General features: G+C 41.8%; 1 long non-coding RNA gene across 2 annotated transcripts in view; it reads right to left on the bottom strand.

Annotated features, from left to right (window-relative positions):
- Positions 1 to 1,146: 1,146 nt before the first annotated feature.
- LOC105480093 (uncharacterized) overlaps positions 1,147 to 19,678 on the bottom strand; it is a 112,100-nt gene continuing 93,568 nt past the window's right edge. For both annotated transcript variants that reach the window (XR_986283.3, XR_011619933.1), the window contains exons 2-3: positions 4,637 to 4,842; positions 1,147 to 1,930 (exon numbers count right to left, since the gene is read on the bottom strand). This is a non-coding gene — a long non-coding RNA (uncharacterized lncRNA). The remainder of the gene's footprint in view (positions 1,931 to 4,636; positions 4,843 to 19,678) is intronic.

The following is a 19,678-nucleotide window of genomic DNA, read 5'->3' as shown; positions in this document are numbered from 1 at the left end:
TCCTGCTATAGTTCTAGAATCAGCTGTTTCTCCTGTTTTTTAGAGAATGGTACTGGGAGCCAGGATCTGTGTAGTTCTGCTGGTTTGTTTTTCACACTATAAATTGCCTGTGAAATAGTCTGGACAGGAATGTGGGGTAGAGAAGGAAGTCTGAGCTTCAGAGTCAGGCCTGGTATCTATTTCCCATATTTCCCACTTACTAACTACAGAGCCCTGAACAAATAATTTAACCTCTCAGAATCTCACCTTTCTCTTCTACAAAATGGGCAAATTATTTACCTCATGTGATTATTGTGAGAATAAGAAAAAGGACTTATAATGGGCCTGACACAGAGCATCTGTTCAAAAAGTCATTTCTATGGAGCAGGGTAGGTCCATATGGGTGTCCCCCCCCTGGAGCTGGCTGAACACCAAGGAAAATAGATGTTTAATTTTTTAAATTATGTAAACAAAACCATATTATCCATGAAGGAAATAAAAAAGAGGATGTTTTACTTACAATCCTACTACCCTAACACATGTTCCCATTTAGTCCCTGTCAGTATGTACTTATTTAAAAAATATTTTCATCACGTTGTATATAATAAGAGAAATAACATTTTACCATAATGTATATGGTAATAATAAAATAGCCCCCCTTATTAGATGCTTATCCTGTATTCAACTTTTACGTGGATTGTTATAATTTCCATTTTATGGCTGAGAAAACTGAGGTACAAATAGGTTGACTACGTTTCCAGAAGATACACAGCCAAGGACAGGGGAAGACAGGATTTGAACTGAGATCTGTCTGATGCCAGAGTTGGAATCTTTAATCATTGTTACATTTTCTCCTTTATGTAGACACCCCCACCCTCCAGTCATATGTTCACACACAGGCATACATATTAATTTCTTTTTTCTTTTCTTTTTTTTTTTTTTTTGAGACAGAGTCTTGCTCTGTCACCCAGGCTGGAGTGCAGTGGCCCTATCTTGGCTCACTGCAACCTTTGCCTCCCAGGTTCAAGCAATTCTCCTGCCTCAGCCTCCCGAGTAGCTGGGATTACAGGTGCCAGCCACAGTGCCTGGCTAATTTTTGCATTTTTAGTGGAGACGGGGTTTCATCATCTTGGCCAGGCTGGTCTCGAACTCCTGACCTTGTGATCTGCCTGCCTCAGCCTCCCAAAGTGCTGGGATTACAGGCATGAGCCACTGTGCCCAGCCCATATTAATTTCTTTATGTCACATATGCTGTCTACCATGCTAGAGGCATTAGATGATGTTGTTTTTAAAAAGATGAGTTGCTTACATCCCCCACCTTTTTTTTAAAGGTGTTTAGGATTTTATAGGGGATATTACACATAAAGAGGGTTGCAGTGCAGTTCTTCCAGAGCTATACAGATTTTGGAGTTTTGAAAAAAGAATGCTTATATTTGCCCAGTGACACCAGAGAGAGTTTGATGGAAGAGGTGACATTTGAACTGAGACTTGAAGGATTGGCCAGATTTAAATGGGTGGGTTTGTGGATAGTAGGGACATTTCAGTCAAATGAAATGGTAAGCATAAAATTGGATAGGCTTATGATAGACTAGACCACTAAACAGCAGATATTCATCTTATTTTCCAAACTGTTCAGGGAGGAGCATGCTCCCTTACCTCCAGTGACTTTGGGCTTGGCCCTGTAACTGTCTTGGACCAATGAAATGTGGGCGGAAGTAGCATGGTGTTTGTGAGTACAGACTTCAAAAGACGCATGGTAAGTTTCTGCCAGCCCTCTTGAAGCTTCTTCCGTCTGTCTCGAGAACAGCTCATCTCAGGTGACTGTTGCCCCTTCCGCCTGAGGTCTGGGATGAAGGCACGTGGAAACAAACCTGAAAGTGCTCTGGCTTAAGTCCAGCCTTGCCCGGATCAGCCCAGCTGAAATCAGTCAAATGACAGCAGCTATACAAACCTGTGAGTGAAAATAAATGTTAGTTTTTATGAATTCCTGGGATTTTGCGGGTTGCCTGTTACACAGAATAATCTCAGCAGAAATCTGATTAATATTAGGCCAAAAAGGATAGGCCAAGTTAGAAGAGAAACTAGTTGTCTAGATTGGCTGAAGAAGATACATGCAAGCCCACACCTGTGTGCAGAGAAGAATTTTAACACGTGAAAATAATGAATAAGATGACTCAGACTTTGTTGGACTTTGGCAGCCAAAATGGCCAAGATTATTTTACAAGCATCTTATATAGGATTTATTTTAAAATACACAAAATTAAGGACTTGAAATAAAAGCACAGAATGTCCCAGGTATTTTTCCTTTTCTTCCTCACCATTTTACTCTATTTATTTATTTATTTATTTATTTATTTATTTTTGAGATAGCATCTCACTCTTGTTGCCCAGGCTGGAGTGTAGTGGCATGATCTCGGCTCGCTGCAACCTCCGCCTCCCGGGTTCAAGCAATTCTCCTGCCTCAGCCTGCCGAGTAACTGAGATTACAGGTGCCTGCCACCATGCCCGGCTAATGTTTGTATTTTTAGTAGTGATGGGATTCCACCATGTTGGTCAAGCTGGTCTTGAACTCCTGACCTCAGGTGATCCACCCTTCTCGGCCTCCCAAAGTATTTTACTCTTTACTGGGGCCCAGCACATACTAAATCTACAATAAACATTAGGGACACGGTTCTTCCCTCAAACAACCTTACAGTCAGTTGAATAAGCAAGATAGATGTGTACACAGGAAATACAAGGGGAGTGCTTGAACACAAGAAAGCAGCAGGATTTAAAGTAAGGAAAGAACCTGGTGCTTTTTTAGCTTCATGACATAAAGGAGATATGCTAGCAAGAGGTTAACCTGGCAGTATGACGGGTATGGTTAATTTATAAATACTGTATCTTGACGAAAGGTAATTACTAAGAGTTCTCTATGTTCTTTAGTTGGCTACCTTCAGAGTCCAGCAACATAAATGCATATTGCTGGTGATTGACAAGCCACCTGGATGCTTAGCTCAAGGTAGAGCCCTGGTGGGAGGAAATAAAGTATTTTTAAAGCCAAAGAGGTGTGGAAGAAAAAAGATTGAGTGGGCGGCTCTGTAAGAAAGGAGGGGGGACCTTCTTAGGAAGGTCCTAGAGTATAAAACTGAAACTTTATGCCAGTTGAAGTGGTTGGAGATGGGTGGAATGGAATAGAAATTCCTTTCTTTAGTCTGTATCCCTTGTGGACTCAGGTTGGATGATGTCTCCAACTTAACAGTAAAAGAATGTGTTTTTGGTCGGGCATGGTGGCTCACGCCTGTAATCCCATCACTTTGTGAGGCTGAGGTGGGCGGATCACGAGGTCGGGAGTTCAAGACCAGCCTGGCCAACATAGTGAAAGAGCGTCTCTACTAAAAATACAAAAATTAGCCGGGCATGGTGGTGCATGCCTGTAGTCCCAGCTACTCGGGAGCCCGAGGCAGGAGAATCGCTGGAACCCAGGAGGTGGAGGTTGCAGTGAGCCAAGATTGTGTCACTGCACTCCGGCCTGGGTGATATTATTTTCTACTCTCCTTCTCTCTCTTTAAAAAAATTTTGGGCAACAGATTAGACTTCTTCTCAGGAAAAAAAAAAATAATAATATGTTTTCTCCTGGCTTTGTTTTGTGTGCTTTACTGTAAGTCCATTTGTTATGGACGATGTCACCGCAATCTCTTACTTCCAAGTCATCTGTATACCATTGTGCTAAAAGAGTTTCTGTCTCTTCTTTGCCTTAGTCCCCAGTGCCCTTGTATTCTGTGTCTCCTTTCTGACACATACTTGTAACATTGCATTTTGGGTAATGAATTCTGCACCATGGAGTAAAATAATGATGATTTCCCTTTGACTTAAAGACGAGAAAACATTTGGGACCATAGTGCATGCCTCTGAGATGCTTCTAGCATTCCCTTTAGTCTCCAATGAATCAGCCCGTACTCTCTCCAGGGTGGGCAGCGAAACATAGGGTCATCCATTTGAATTTTGACTGAGCATTGCCCCGACCTCCCCTGCTGGCGTGACTCCAGGGATCCTGACTGCAGATGTAAACGAGCTCCACAGGAAGCCTTGCCACTTAAGGAACTACAAGACATATTCCACAAACATGTGTTGAACACTTGCTATTTGACAGGCACTGTGGCAGGCATAGCAAAGGACCTCAAAATGAATAATATATGATTCTTTCCTTCATGGGGGTTTATAATCTAGTGGAGAACGTAGATACGCACAACACAAGGATGCGGGAGGCTGAGTGGAGAGACAATTTGTGCGTGGTCCAATTACAGACCACCTAGCCTCTAGGTTCTGCACTGGAACATGCTACAACCGAAATCCTGTCCTGGCTGATGGAAAGTCAGAAGCAGACCCAATGGAGAGGTTTAATTTAAAACATTATCCAAGTTCTGGTCAAAGCTAAAACACCCTATTCTGCTCTAGGGAGAGAACAGACTCGACTGGATAAAAAAGCCTTGTTTTAAGGCCACATTTTAGCATCTTCTTCTCCCAGCCTCTTATTTTTGTTTTACCTCCAAGAGACACTGTCTAGCAAGCTCCTAGGACATTCTTTGCTGGTGGGATACAGGTAGTATAATTCTAGTGGGTGTCAGATCAGAACCAAGTGGGTTTGTATTTTTAGTAACAAAACTGCTGCACTGACCATGAGCTGGTTTCTCTTCCAATAGAAATGAAGGGAATTAGCTCTTCTTTCTTCTATTAGGAAGTTATACTCCTTTCAGCTTCAGTAAGCTCCCATGAAGATCGTTCTGAAGATCTAGTGGCCAAATATCACTTGCTAATAGTTCATTCATTTTTTTTCTTAAGGAGAAGAGTCTTGGAAGTCAGCCTGGGAACCAGGCTCATAGGCTGGGAAAACAGACAGGAAGCCAGGCAGCAGCTGTTTTTAATGTGCTTGGAGACTACATATGTAATATGTACAGAACACATTGCATTCAGTAAGATCATAAAATATGCATGCGAGCGTGGTAAGAACATGACAGTAGAAATGGTGCTGCCAACACAATGGAGATACTGTTATGATGACTACACCGTGTAGCTTCACGTCTCAGAGTATGGCAGCCTGGCTATCTTCTTCTGAGTTGAAATTTGGTATAATGCTACAATCCTCTGCTTTTTCCACGTGACTAATACACAATACTATACTTGTAACTGATAGAATTGTCTGTGATAGCTTCTAACCTCTGGGGAGAACTCAGATCTCCTCCTGGAGCTATGGAATAGTTTTAAGGACTAAATGGAGTCCTCAGACACAGGCAATTAGCTATGCTACCAAGGGGTAAAGCTTTGAGAGGGAGAGCAAATGGTATCATGAAAACCAGGTGAGGTAAGCAATCTGTCATATTCTCACGTTTGAGAGAGCTCCTCCTATACTGACCTTCTGCTCAGGGGAAAGAGGAGCCCTGAAGATCATAGGTGGCCCAATATATTTGAGTGCACCTAAACAAGTTGCTCCCTCTGTTTTTTTTTTTTGTTTGTTTGTTTTTTGAGAGGGAGTCTTGCTTTGTTACCCAGGCTGGAGTGCGGTGGTGCGATCTTGGCTCCCTGCAACCTCTGCCTCCCAGGTTCAAGCGGTTCTCCTGCCTTGGCCTCCCGAGTAGCTGGGATTACAGGTGCATGCCACCACACCAGGCTAATTTTTTTATTTTTAGTAGAGATGGGATTTCACCATGTTGATCAGGCTTGGTCTTGAACTTCTGACCACAAGTAATCCACTCACCTAGGCCTCCCAAAATGCTGGGATTACAGGTGTGAACCCCTGTGACCAGCCACTCCCTCTTTTTAAAAAATAAGCTTTTTTTGAAATTTTGAAATAGTTTTGTACTTACAGAAAAATTACAGATATTATAGAACATTTTCTTTTACCCCTCAACCAGTTTCAGCTTTCCCTATATTATCATCTTATATTATCTTGGCAATTTATCAAAAGTAAGAGACCAATTTTTTGATACATTACTATTAACTCTAGACTTCCTTTGAATTTCACCCATTTTTCTAATAATGTATTTTATTTTTCTGCTGCAGGATCCAATCAGGATGCTGTATTTTATTTATTTGTCATTTTTTCCTTAGTCCTCTCTGGTCTGTGGCAGTTTCTCAGTCTTTCCCTGTTTTTCATGACCTTGACAGTTTTAAGGAGTATTGGCCAGATATTTTTAGAATTAAAAAAAAAAGTCTCTCTTTTAAAGTGAGGCCTGATCATCCCTTGCTTGGGAGAAGCTATTTTCTGTCTTAAAAGGCCAACAAGGAATCCTGGTAGATCCTGGGGGAGAGAAGGCCTGGAGAAGGAGACTGGAACTTCTCCCATACTGCTCAGGGGGAAGAGGAGCACGTGAAATAATAGGTGGCCCAATATATTTGAGGGCAACTCCTTGAGTTAGTGGTCTCACCCTGCTACACGTCAGAATCACTTGGGGAGCTTTTCCAAAAATACTCATACCTAGAACCCACCAAGACCAATTAAATCAAAATTTCTGGGGATGTGGTCCAGGCATGGATATTTTAAAATAGCACACCAGGTGATTCTAATGGGCAGCCTGGATGGAGAACTTCAGACTTAACTAGTAATAAAGAACATACTTGCATACGTGTCCTAGATATAGCCATGGAGAAGGAGTAGGCTCCAGGTACACAAATTAGTTAAAGATTTGGGATCCTGAAAAAGCCTCTTTATTATAGATTTAACTGATGGTATTATTCTAGTTACTTACTTTTCTTAACTTGAGAATTGAGTGCTAGGCGTGAATTTGTTTTCTTAATCATCATCTGATTTGGGATTAAAACGAGTGAGTTGCCCTTGATCACTGAATATCCTAATTTCAGTGTCTAGTCACCAGAGCTGGAAGAGGTATTAATATAATCTATTGCTGAGACAAAAACACTACCCTGAGAGTTGGGAGACAGAATTTCAGTCTTAAGGCTTTAAATGCTATTTGGCCACTGGCTGACTGACCAAGTCACTCAGATTCCTTAGAACTCAGGGAACTCACCAGAAAGGGTTTGAATTAGGTCATGACAGATCTCCTCCGGCTCTGAGATTCTATGATTCAAGGAGTCAGAAGACTGTCTTTTTTTTTTTTTTTTTTTTGAGATGGAGTTTCACTCTTGTTGCTCAGGCTGGAGTGCAATGGCACGATCTTGGCTCACTGCAACCTCTGCCTCCCGGGTTCAAGTGATTCTCCTGCCTCAGCCTCCCAAGTAGCTGGGATTTCAGGTGACTGCCACCACACCCAGCTAATTTTTGTATTTTTAGTAGAGACAGGGTTTCGCCATGTTGGCCAGGCTGGTCTCAAACTCCTGACCTCAGGTAATCCACCTGCCTTGGCCTCCCAAAGTGCTGGGATTACAGGCATGAGCCACCGCGCTGGGCCCAAAACTACCTTTAAAATCTCAGTTTGTTACTAACTAAATGTTTGACCTCAAGGGAGCCACTGGATCCTGCCAACCCCATTTGTGTATCTGCTGAGTAGGGATAGGAATACTTGTGGACACTGAGATCTTTCTGAAGTGCTGTGCAATTCTACCCGTAATGTTCTCTGAAAAGATGGGTGATTCTTTCCTCTCTTGGTTGGGGAATCCTTGTATCACAGCTTTATATCTTTCCTAAGACTCTTTATCATAGATTTAACTGACAATATTATTCTATTTACTTACTTAAAAAAAAAAAAAACTGGCTCGAAAAATGCGTGCTAAGCAGTGAATTTGTTTTCTTAATCATCGTCTGATTTGGGGATAAAAAAAGTGAGTTATGAAACCCTTGCTCACTGAAGATCCTAATTTCAGCGGTCTAGTGACCAGAGCCGACACTTTGGAGGTATAACCTGTTGCTCAGATGAAAACACTGCACAGCGTTTCACAAGTCTCAGTGCAGTGCAAATGCCTCATATGTACTCAATAAATATTTGTGGGTTGAGTAAATGGCATAATTTGAAGATAAAACTTTAGTCAACATGGCAATGGATTGCAATAATGGCTTCTCATTAGATTCACCTAAGTAGGTCTAAAAGTAATGACTCTCCCAGAGCCATCAAATTAGAATATCTGGAAATGGAATCCAGGTTTTGGGTTTTTTAAGTGTCCCCAGGTAATCCCAATGTACAGCCAAAGTTGAGAACCACTGCCTTAGAAGGCCAGTTTTTTTGCTCAGCAAGTTAAAGAAATGGAATGTGGCTCAGATATAAAGACTGCCCAATCCTTGAAGGATTTGCGTATTTTTACTTCTCTCTTCATTCTCCATACATTTAGCACAGGTCAGGCACATGGCAGGAACTCAATGAGTTATTTGTTGAATTGGATGGAATTAAAAATAAAAATCCCCACATTGCCGTTTCCTCCCACAGTGATTTTACTCACTATGTGAAAATATGTGAAAAGCAGGTAAAGTCAAGAGTTGTAACCCACATTTCCCATGCAGTCATATTCTCATTACAACACAGGGTACAATTTTTTAGGATTTGCATAATGTAATGAGTCTCATTGAAAAAGAGTTCCTTCTTCATTTCAACCCTGCTCTGTGTCTTCTTGCCTTTTCGGCCTCCCAGCCCAGCAGCTGCTTGGAGCTTGGGATTTGGTGGTGCTTCATCATGGAGAGGGTGGCATTTTCGTAGCTGGGGTTGTTGCAATAAGCCCAGTGCGTTTCACTGCTTCCGGGTGTTTCCTCCACTGACCAAAAGACACCTGGTTTGATCTTCACACTCCCTCCGGTTCTCCATGCTTTATTCATCCTCATATTAAAAGCACATTTTTAAAAAGATTCTGAGATTCTCGTCTTATTATTAATACAGGTGCTTACTTAGTTCCAGATAAATACAGAACCCCCCACCCCCCCGCTTTTGAATGTGTTGTAGCTTTATATGAAGCTAATGGAGCAAGGCAATGCTCAAACGTCAAATTAAACTGCACAGCTCTGTAATCACTCAGACTGACATGGCATAAAAGGATAATTAGTAGTTCATTACATGGAACATTGTTTGTTCAGCTAAATTGATTTCTCAGCTGCCCATGTTTTCTGTTTACTTAGTAAGCGCTCCATTGCACATTTTTATTTGAGAGCTAGGAAATCCCTTCCCCTGATTTTTTTTTTTTTTGATCAGTGCAGTTTTAAAATATAATTTGCTCGAGCTGGGTGAACCTCCGAATGACATACAGGTGTACGGTATCAATCATGAGTGTGGATTGATGCCTGGAACATAAAACCAACTGTGGCTAGAGACCTAGGAGACTCTACCAAAAGGCTAGAACATACCCAGTGGCTTTGTACCTGGAAATGCTTTTGTGGCTGTTTGCTTTTCAACTTAAGAGTGAATTCCCCTCTCAGAAAGGGAGGGGGCGAGAAAGAAATTGGAATAGACACCAAATCCCTTGCTGTTCAAAGTGGACATTTTCCAACAAAGTTTTTCTTAAACCCTTCATGTTGCCTGTTAATGCCAACATAAAGAAAACAGTGGCTGTTTTAGGATTTCCTACCACTCTGCTCACTATCAGCAGGATTTAGAAAAAAGGCTAAATGCTGACTTCAAAACTTTCTGCACTTGCTACCTTTTAACGATAATGTGAATTTTCTAGGTTGGGGAAGCACAGCTATCCATGGCACCTTCCCCACTGGCTGTTTCCATGTCCTTTGTACTTCTGCTCTCGGAGGTATAAGGCATCCGCATAGATTTTGCTGGACAAATACAGTTGTTCAGATGCCTCCTAACACGTAGCTCACCTCGACTTTGCCATTGCTTTACTTAGCTATGCTTGGCCAATAGGTTAATGCATTGCACTAAATGACACCTTGGAGTTTTGATAGTCACAGAAGAGAGAAGCCAGTTCTGTATCTAGTCCAAACCTCGGGCACAAGATGAAATAGAAATCTGGGTAGCATCTCAGGCTGAGAGTTCAGCTACAAAGAAGTTTGTTTCCTAAAAGATTCTCAATGTTAATTTGATTTTGCTAGTCCTTGGAGGAACTTAGAAATCCGCCTTTTAAAATTAAACGTTGTTGGCTGGATGCAGTGGCGCACACCTGTAATCCCAGCACTTTGGGAGGGAGAGGCAGGTAGATCACGAGGTCAGAAGTTTGAGACAAGCCTGGCCAACATGGTGAAACGCCGTCTCTACTAAAAAATACAAAAATTATCCTGGCATTGTGGTGGACGCCTGTAATCCTAGCTACTCAGGAAGCTGAGGCCCGAGAATTGCTTGAACCTGGGAGGCGGAGGTTGCAGTGAACTGAGATCACGCCACCGCACTCCAGTCTGGGTGACAGGGCAAGACTCTGTCTCGGGGTTGGGGGGAAATGAAACGTTGTCATTCTGTATTTGTAGAGGAAGACTATTAAAGGGATACTGTAGGTCAATGTGAGGAGAGGGGAGGCCTTTTAAGACTGGGTAAAGAAAAGCTCAGTGGTTCACCCTAGTTAGTAGTCTTTCCAAATACACGTGTGCAGCTGGGGTGCACACTAGTGGAACTAAAGACTATTAAATTCCACTACAACCAAGTTCTGGATTTCTTTCCTTGGCCCATGAGAACATTAGCAGCCTCATGTAACATGCACACAGCATATTGAGCAGGGGTCTCTCTGTTATCATATTAATGGGAAGAAATAGAGCCTTCATGAATGAAATCTGTAAGTAATCCTCAAGGCTCACCAATGCCTTTTGATTTAATCTTCTTCCCTAGCAACATTGTTAGAAGCTGGATGTAAAGTTGAAGGTATGCTTAGAAGAAGATAATCTTAACCTTTGAAGAGAGCAGGAACATATTTATGTATTCTTAGCACACAATGACTCAGTAGGAACTCTGAAATAGAATTTCAAAGTTTTTTTTTTCTGTAAAGAAAGTAATTTCAGGGTCAAAATCTTAGGCAGGCTATTCTCTTATAGGCTTTAAATATGGAATCTGTGATTATCTTGTATATAGGGGGGCTTTGTTCTGACTAAAACAGTAACAATAATTAATGAATGTGACTCTCATAAACTGAAGCCCTACAATGTGCCTGGCACTGTGCTACATGCTGTATGTTTGCCACTGTGGTCTCTTCCTTCCCAACTCTAATTGCAGACTTTCTTTCCCTTCTTGGGCTTATTACAGAACTTCAGGTTAAGGCAACTGGGTAACCGTCCTTTCTTCCTGAGCACTACCTGGCACCTGATGTTTGCAAGTAGGCTTGCCTACCTGTTCTGCTCTCTTAACATCCTGCCAATCTCCTGGTTTCTCTTGGCCAGGGCTTAGACGTTCTAGTTCCTTTGTGTCATCTCCTATCTCATTTCTCCTGTTGCCATTTCCCCTGAATTTTGGCAATCAGATTAGCTATTGCTGGCCCTCCCACCCCCAATCCGTACCACTAACGTAGGTTCAAACACAGCCCAATTCCAAAGCTGATGTCCACAAGGTAGGATGTGTGTAAGCAGTCTTCCCTAAATTGCACATGCATAATTTTATTAAAGTTTTGCTGTCTCAACTAAACTACTGGACAGCACATTACAATTGCTGGGTTTCCATTTTCACAAACTCCCCTTGGCTGCCAAAGAGACCCATGGACTGCTTCTGTCAGAGCAAGCCTGGGCTCCATATATCTGTCACCTCAATCACAGACTCCCTTCAGCTCTTCAAGACACAGGGTTACAATTCTGTTCAGATGGCCCTTCTGGGTTGCTGATTGGCTGCCATTGTTACCGTCCCTTCTTAGCTTCCTTGACATCAAAATTGCTGTGTTTTCTTCCTTTCTTACTGTTTCTTCCCATTCTCTAAAGGTTGGGGAGACCATGAACTAATCCTATGCCAATCTCATTATTATTATTATTATTTTAAAAATTTTCTTCCCTTCTCCATCTAGGTGCTCTCATTTGGCCCTAGGGTTTAAAATCCCATCTGTACAGGCCGGGCGCAGTGGCTCATGCCTGTAATCCCAGCACTTTGGGAGGCCAAGGCAGGTGGATCACCTGAGGTCAGGAGTTCGAGATCAGCCTGACCAATATGGTGAAACCCTGTCTCTACTAGAAATACAAAAATTAGCTGGGTGTAGTGGTGGGCGCCTGTAATCCCAGCTGCTCAGGAGGCTGAGGCAGGAGAATCCCGTGAACCCAGGAGGCAGAGGTTGCGGTGAGCGGAGACTGCACCACTGCACTCCAGCCTGGGAGACAGAGTGAGACACTGTCTCAAAAAATAAACAAAATAAAAAAATAAATCCCATTTGTACACACTGATATCTTTCCATGTAGTATCTCTAATCTAAACCTTTCTCCTGGGCTTCAGACACATATAGCCAAATTCATAATCAATATGTTAGGGTAGAATGGCCATCTTAAAAAGAACTTAGGCTTAAGAGCTTAACTTAAAATGAACTTAGACTTTCCTTCCTGAAAACTGTTTTGCTCTTTTCTTCCCTTTCTTAGTTAATAGCTGCATCTAGCTGCCAAGGTTAAAAACCTAGGAATTATTTTTGATTATTCTCTTTTCCTTACCCCCATATCCAATCCATCTGTGAGTCCTGGTGTTTCTCTATCCAAAATGTATTTCCAATGTGTCACCTTTTGTTTTGTTCCAAGCCCCTCTTGTCTCTCCGCTAGACTATGGTAACAGCCTCCTGACTAATTTTTCCTGATTCTGCTCTTGCTCCTTCAGTCTGTTGTCCACAGAGCAGGCAGGGTGCTCTTTTAACAGCAAAAATCCATCAGGATCATATCATTTCCTGTCTTAACCCCTATGGCTTTCCACTGCACTTAGAATAACATCTGAACACCTTTCGCTGACCCATAGGCCCCACCTAATCCAATCCCTTCTCACTTTCTGGTATCATTTCATGCTTTCTTTTTTCTTCTCCTCCCTGAAATGGTCAGGTTTCTCCTACAGCAAAGCCCTTGCATTTATTGCTTCCTTCTTCCAGAATGCTCTTCCCTATATGATTGCGTGGCTGCCTCTGCCTTGTAGTTAAGGCTGTAACTCAAACATTGCCTTTTCAGAAAGGCCTTTCCCGAAACTTACCTAAAGTCACTCTCACTCAAATTATCCTGTATTTTTTCCTCTCTAGTGTGAATCATTGCTGACTTTCTAAAAAATTGTTTTGGATTGTTTACACCTTTATTGTCTGTCTTTCTCTGTAAGAAAGTAAGCTTCATGTGGGCACAGCCTTTGTTTTTGTTCACAGCTGTATCGCCTGTGCTTGGAACAATGACAGGCATGTAAGAGATACTCAAGAAACATTTGAGATACATCGGGGCACACCCAAGATGACCGAATAGGAAGAGCTCCAGCCTCCAGCTCCCAGCATGAGAGACACAGAAGTTGGTTGATTTCTGCATTTTCAACTGAGGTACCGGGTTCATCTCACTGGGGCATTTTGGACAGTTGGCGCTGGTCCGCGGGTGCAGCCCAACCAGCGAGAGCTAAAGCAGGGCGAGGCATCGCCTCACCTGGGAAGCACAAGGGGGAAGGGAATTCCTTTTCCTAGCCAAAGGAAATTGAGACACACAACACCTGGAAAATTGGGTAACTCCCACCCTAATACTGCACTTTACCAAGGGTCTTAGCAAACGGCACACCAGGAGATTATATCCCACACCTGGCCCGGAGGTCCCATGCCCACGGAGCCTCCCTCATTGCTAGCACAGCAGTCTGAGATCTAACTGCAAGGCAGCAGCGAGGCTGGGGGAGGGGCACCCACCATTGCTGATGCTTAAGTAGGTAAACAAAGACACCAGGAAGCTCGAATTAGGTGGAGCCCAGCACAGCTCAAAGAGGCCTGCCTGCCTATGTAGACTCCACCTCTGGGGACAGGGCATAGCTAAACAAAAAGCAGCAGAAACCTCGGCAGAGGTAAATGTCCCTGTCTGACAGCTTTGAAGAGAGCAGTGGATCTCCCAGCATGGAGGTTGAGATCTGAGAACGGACAGACTGCCTGCTCAAGTGGGTCCCTGAACCCTGAGTAGCCTAACTGGAAGACATCCCCCACTAGGTGCAGACAGACACCTCACACCTCACACGGCTGGGTACACCCCTGAGACGAAGCTTCCAGAGCAAGAATCAGACAGCAACACTCGCTGTTCAGCAATATTCTACCTTCTGCAGCCTCCGCTGCTGATACCCACGCAAACAGGGTCTGGAGTGGACCTCAAGCAAACTCCAACAGACGTGCAGCTGATGGTCCTGACTGTTAGAAGGAAAACTAACAAGCAGAAAGGACACCCACACCAAAACCCCATCAGTACGTCACCAGCATCAAAGACCAAAGGCAGATAAAGCCACAAAGATGGGGAAAAAGCAGTGCAGAAAAGCTGGAAATCCAAACAATCAGAGCGTGTCTCCCCCTCCAAAGGAACACAGCTCATCGCCAGCAACAGAACAAAGCTGGACAGAGAATGACTTTGACAAGCTAAGAGAAGAAGGCTTCAGTTGATCAAACTTCTCAGAGCTAAAGGAGGAACTATGTAACCAGCACAAAGAAACTAAAAACCTTGAAAAAAGATTTGACGAATGGCTAACTAGAATAACCAATGTACAGAAGTCCTTAAAAGAACTGATAGAGATGAAAACCATAACACGAGAACTACATGACAAATGCACAAGCTTCAGTAATCGACTCGATCAACTGGAAGAAAGAGTATCAGCAATTGAAGATCAAAAGAACGAAAGGAAGTGAGAAGAGAAGTGTAGAGAAAAAAGAATAAAAAGTAATGAACAAAGCCTCCAAGAAATATGGGATTATGTGAAAAGACCAAATCTACGTCTGATTGGGGTGCCTGAAAGTGAGGGGGAAAATGGAACCAAGTTGGAAACACTCTGCAGGATATCATCCAGGAGAATTTCCCCAACCTAAGTAAGGCAGGCCAACATTCAAATTCAGGAAATACAGAGAACACTACAAAGATACTCCTCGAGAAGAGCAACTCCAAGACACATAATTGTCAGATTCACCAAAATTGAAATGAGGGAAAAAATGTTAAGGGCAGCCAGAGAGAAAGGTCGGGTTACCCACAAAGGGAAGCCCATCAGACTAACAGCAGATCTCTCGGCAGAAACTCTACAAGCCAGAAGAGAGTGGGGGCCAATATTCAACATTCTTAAAGAAAAGAATTTTCAACCTAGAATTTCATATCCAGCCACACTAAGTTTCATAAGTGAAGGAGAAATAAAATCCTTTACAGACAAGCAAATGCTTAGAGATTTTGTCACCACCAGGCCTGCCCTGCAAGAGATCCTGAAGGAAGCACTAAACATGGAAAGGAACAACAAGTACCAGCCATTGCAAAAACATGCCAAAATGTAAAGTCCATCGATGCTAGGAGGAAACTGCATCAACTAATGAGCAAAATAACCAGTTAATATCATAATGACAGGATCAAGTTCACACATAACAATATTAACCTTAAATGTAAATGGACCAAATGGTCCAATTAAAAGATACAGACTGGCAAATTGGATAAAGAGTCAAGACCCATCAGTTTGCTGTATTCAGGAGACCCATCTCACATGCAGAGACACACATAGGCTCAAAATAAAGGGATAGAGGAAGATCTACCAAACAAATGGAAAACAAAAAAAGCAGGGGTTGCAATCCTAGTCTCTGATAAAACAGACTTTAAACCATCAAAGATCAAAAGAGACAAAGAAGGCCATTACATAATGGTAAAGGGATCAATTCATCAGGAAGAGCTAACTATCCTAAATATATATGCACCCAATACAGGAGCACCCAGATTCATAAAGCATGTCCTTAGAGACTTACAAAGAGACTTAGACTCCCATACAACAATAATGGGAGAATTTAACACACCACTGTCAACATTAGATAGATCAATGAGACAGAAATTTAACAAGAATATCCAGGAATTGAACTCAACTCTGCACCAAGCGGACCTAATAGACATCTACAGAACTCTCCACCCCAAATCAACAGAATATACATTCTTCTCAGAACCACATCGCACTTATTCCAAAACTGACCACATAGTTGGAAGTAAAGCACTCCTCAGCAAATGTAAAAGAACAGAAATTATAACAAACTGTCTCTCAGACCACAGTGCAATCAAACTAGAACTCAGGACTAAGAAACTCAATCAAAACCGCTCAAATACATGGAAACTGAACAACCTGCTCCTGAATGACTACTGGGTACATAACGAAATGAAGGCAGAAATAAAGATGTTCTTTGAAACCAATGAGAACAAAGATACAATATACCAGAATCTCTGGGACACATTTAAAGCAATGTGTAGAGGGAAATTTATAGCACTAAATGCCCACAAGAGAAAGCAGGAAAGATCTAAAATTGACACCCTAACATCACAATTAAAAGAACTAGAGAAGCAAGAGCAAACACATTCAAAAGCTACAGAAGGCAAGAAATAACTAAGATCAGAGCAGAACCAAAGGAGATAGAGACACAAAAAAACTTCCAAAAAATCAATGAATCCAGGAGCTGGTTTTTTGAAAAGATCAACAAAATTGATAGACTGCTAGCAAGACTAATAAAGAAGAAAAGACAGGAGAATCAAATAGATGCAATAAAAAATGATAAAGGGGATATCACCTTCGACCCCACAGATATACGAACTACCATCAGAGAATACTATAAACACCTCTATGGAAAGAAACTAGAAAACCTAGAAGAAATGGATAATTTCCTGGACACTTACACTCTCCCAAGACTAAACCAGGAAGAAGTTGAATTCCTGAATAGACCAATAGCAGGCTCTGAAATTGAGGCAATAATTAATAGCCTACCAACCAAAAAAAGTCCAGGACCAGAAGGATTCACAGCCGAATTCTACCAGAGGTACAAGGAGGAGTTGGTACCATTCCTTCTGAAACTATTCCAATCAATAGAAAAAGAGGGAATCCTCCCTAACCCATTTTATGAGGGCAACATCATCCTGATACCAAAGCCTGGCAGAGATACAACAAAAAAAGAGAATTTTAGACCAATATCCCTGATGAACATTGATGCAAAAATCCTCAATAAAATACTGGCAAACTGAATCCAGCAGCACATCGAAAAGCTTATCCATCATGATCAAGTGGGTTTCATCTCTGGGATGCAAGGCTGGTTCAACATATGCAAATCAATAAACGTAATCCAGCATATAAACAGAATCAAAGACAAAAACCACATGATTATCTCAATAGATGCAGAAAAGGCCTCTGACAAAATTCAACAGCCTTCATGCTAAAAACTCTCAATAAATTTGGTATTGATGGAACGTATCTCAAAATAATAAGAGCTATTTATGACAAACCCACAGCCAATATCATACTGAATGGGCAAAAACCTGGAAGCATTCCCTTTGAAAATTGGCACAAGACAGGGATGCCCTCTCTCACCACTCCTATTCAACATAGTGTTGGAAGTTCTGGCTAGGGCATCAGGCAAGAGAAAGAAATCAAGGGTGTTCAGTTAGGAAAAGAAGAAGTCAAATTGTCCCTGTTTGCAGATGACATGATTGTATATTTAGAAAACCCCGTTGTCTCAGCCCAAAATCTCCTTAAGCTGATAAGCAACTTCAGCAAAGTATCAGGATACAAAACCCATGTGCAAAAATCACAAGCATTCTTATACACCAGTAACAGACAAACAGAGAGCCAAATCATGAATGAGCTCCCATTCACAATAGCTTCAAAGAGAATAAAATACCTAGGAATCCAACTTACAAGGGATGTAAAGGACCTCTTCAAGGAGAACTACAAACCACTGCTCAGTGAAATAAAAGAGGACACAAACAAATGGAAGAACATACCATGCTCATGGATAGGAAGAATCAATATTGTGAAAATGGCCATACTGCCCAAGATAATTTATAGATTCAATGCCATCCCCATTAAGCTACCAATGAGTTTCTTCACAGAATTGGAAAAAACTGCTTTAAAGTTCATATGGAACCAAAAAAGACCCCGCATTGCCAAAACAATCCTAAGCCAAAAGAATAAAGCTGGAGGCATCACGCTACCTGACTTCAAACTATACTACAAGGCTACAATAACCAAAACAGCATGGTACTGGTACCAAAACAGAGTTATAGACCAATGGAACAGAACAGAGCCCTCAGAAATAATACCACACATCTACAGCCAACTGATCTTTGACAAACCTGACACAAACAAGAAATGGGGAAAGGATTCCCTATTTAATAAATGGTGCTGGGAAAATTGGCTAGCCATAAGTAGAAAGCTGAAACTAGATCCTTTCCTTACTCCTTATACGAAAATTAATTCAAGATGGTTTAGAGACTTAAATGTTAGACCTAAAACCATAAAAACCCTAGAAGAAAACCTAGGAAATACCATTCAGGACATAGGCATGGGCAAGGACTTCATGTCTAAAACACCAACAGCAATGGCAACAAAAGCCAAATTTGACAAATGGGATCTAATTAAACTAAAGAGCTTCTGCACAGCAAAAGAAACTACCATCAGAGTGAACAGGCAACCTACAGAATGGGAGAAAATTTTTGCAATCTACTCATCTGACAAAGGGCTAATATCCAGAACCTACAAAGAACTCAATCAAATTTACAAGAAAAAAACAAACAACCCCATCAAAAAGTGGGCAAAGGATATGAACAGACACTTCTCAAAAGAGGACATTAATACAGCCAACAGACATATGAAAAAATGCTCATCATCACTTGCCATCAGAGAAATGCAAATCAAAACCACAACGAGATACCATCTCACACCAGTCAGAATGGCAATCATTAAAAAATCAGGAAACAACAGGTGCTGGAGAGGATGTGGAGAAATAAGGACACTTTTACACTGTTGGTGGGACTGTAAACTAGTTCAACCATTGTGGAAAACAGTGTGGCGATTCCTCAAGGATCTAGAACTAGAAATACCATTTGACCCAGCCATCCCATTACTGGGGGTATACCCAAAGGATTATAAGTCATGCTGCTATAAAGACACATACACACGTATGTTTATTGTGGCACTATTTACAATAGCAAAGACTTGGAATCAACCCAAATGTCCCTCAGTGACAGACTGGATTAAGAAAATGTGGCACATATACACCATGGAATACTATGCAGCCATAAAAAAGGATGAGTTCATGTCCTTTGTAGGGACATGGATGCAACTAGAAACCATCATTCTCAGCAAACTATCACAGGAACAGAAAACCAAATACCGCATGTTCTCATTCATAGGTGGGAATTGAACAATGAGATCACTTGGACACAGGAAAGGGAACATCACACACCAGGTCCTATTGTGGGGAGGGGGTGGGGGGAGGGATAGCATTAGGAGATATACCTAATGTAAATGATGAGTTAATGGGTGCAGCACACCAGCATGGCACATGTGTACATATGTAACAAACCTGCACGTTGTGCACATGTACCCTAGAACTTAAAGTATAATAATAAATAAATAAATAAATAAACAAAATGGAAATGAAAAAAAAGGAAATATTTGAATAAATAAATTCTAGAATCCTTGTCTAGTTGGGAAAAGGTCCCAGTCTGAACCTATTAACACTTATTTCTCTGCCTTTGTCTTCAATATAATTAGGAACTCTGCCCTTACGTCTTGCCTGACTTCTAGCTAGTCATCTACAATTACCTTTGGAGCTGCTTTTCTGAGGCCCATTTCTCTTTGCCTTGTCTTGCTCTGTGTGGCTAAGAGAACTATGGTGTTTCACCTCTGAGTCTACAAAGCTGAATTACGACAACTTTCCCTCCAGTTTGTCACTGGAATCATTTGGC

The sequence above is a fragment of the Macaca nemestrina genome, chromosome 2, assembly GCF_043159975.1.
Source record: "Macaca nemestrina isolate mMacNem1 chromosome 2, mMacNem.hap1, whole genome shotgun sequence".
NCBI lineage: Eukaryota > Metazoa > Chordata > Mammalia > Primates > Cercopithecidae > Macaca > Macaca nemestrina.
Note: the sequence above shows the minus strand (reverse complement) of the source record. Positions and strands in the feature narration are given on the sequence as shown.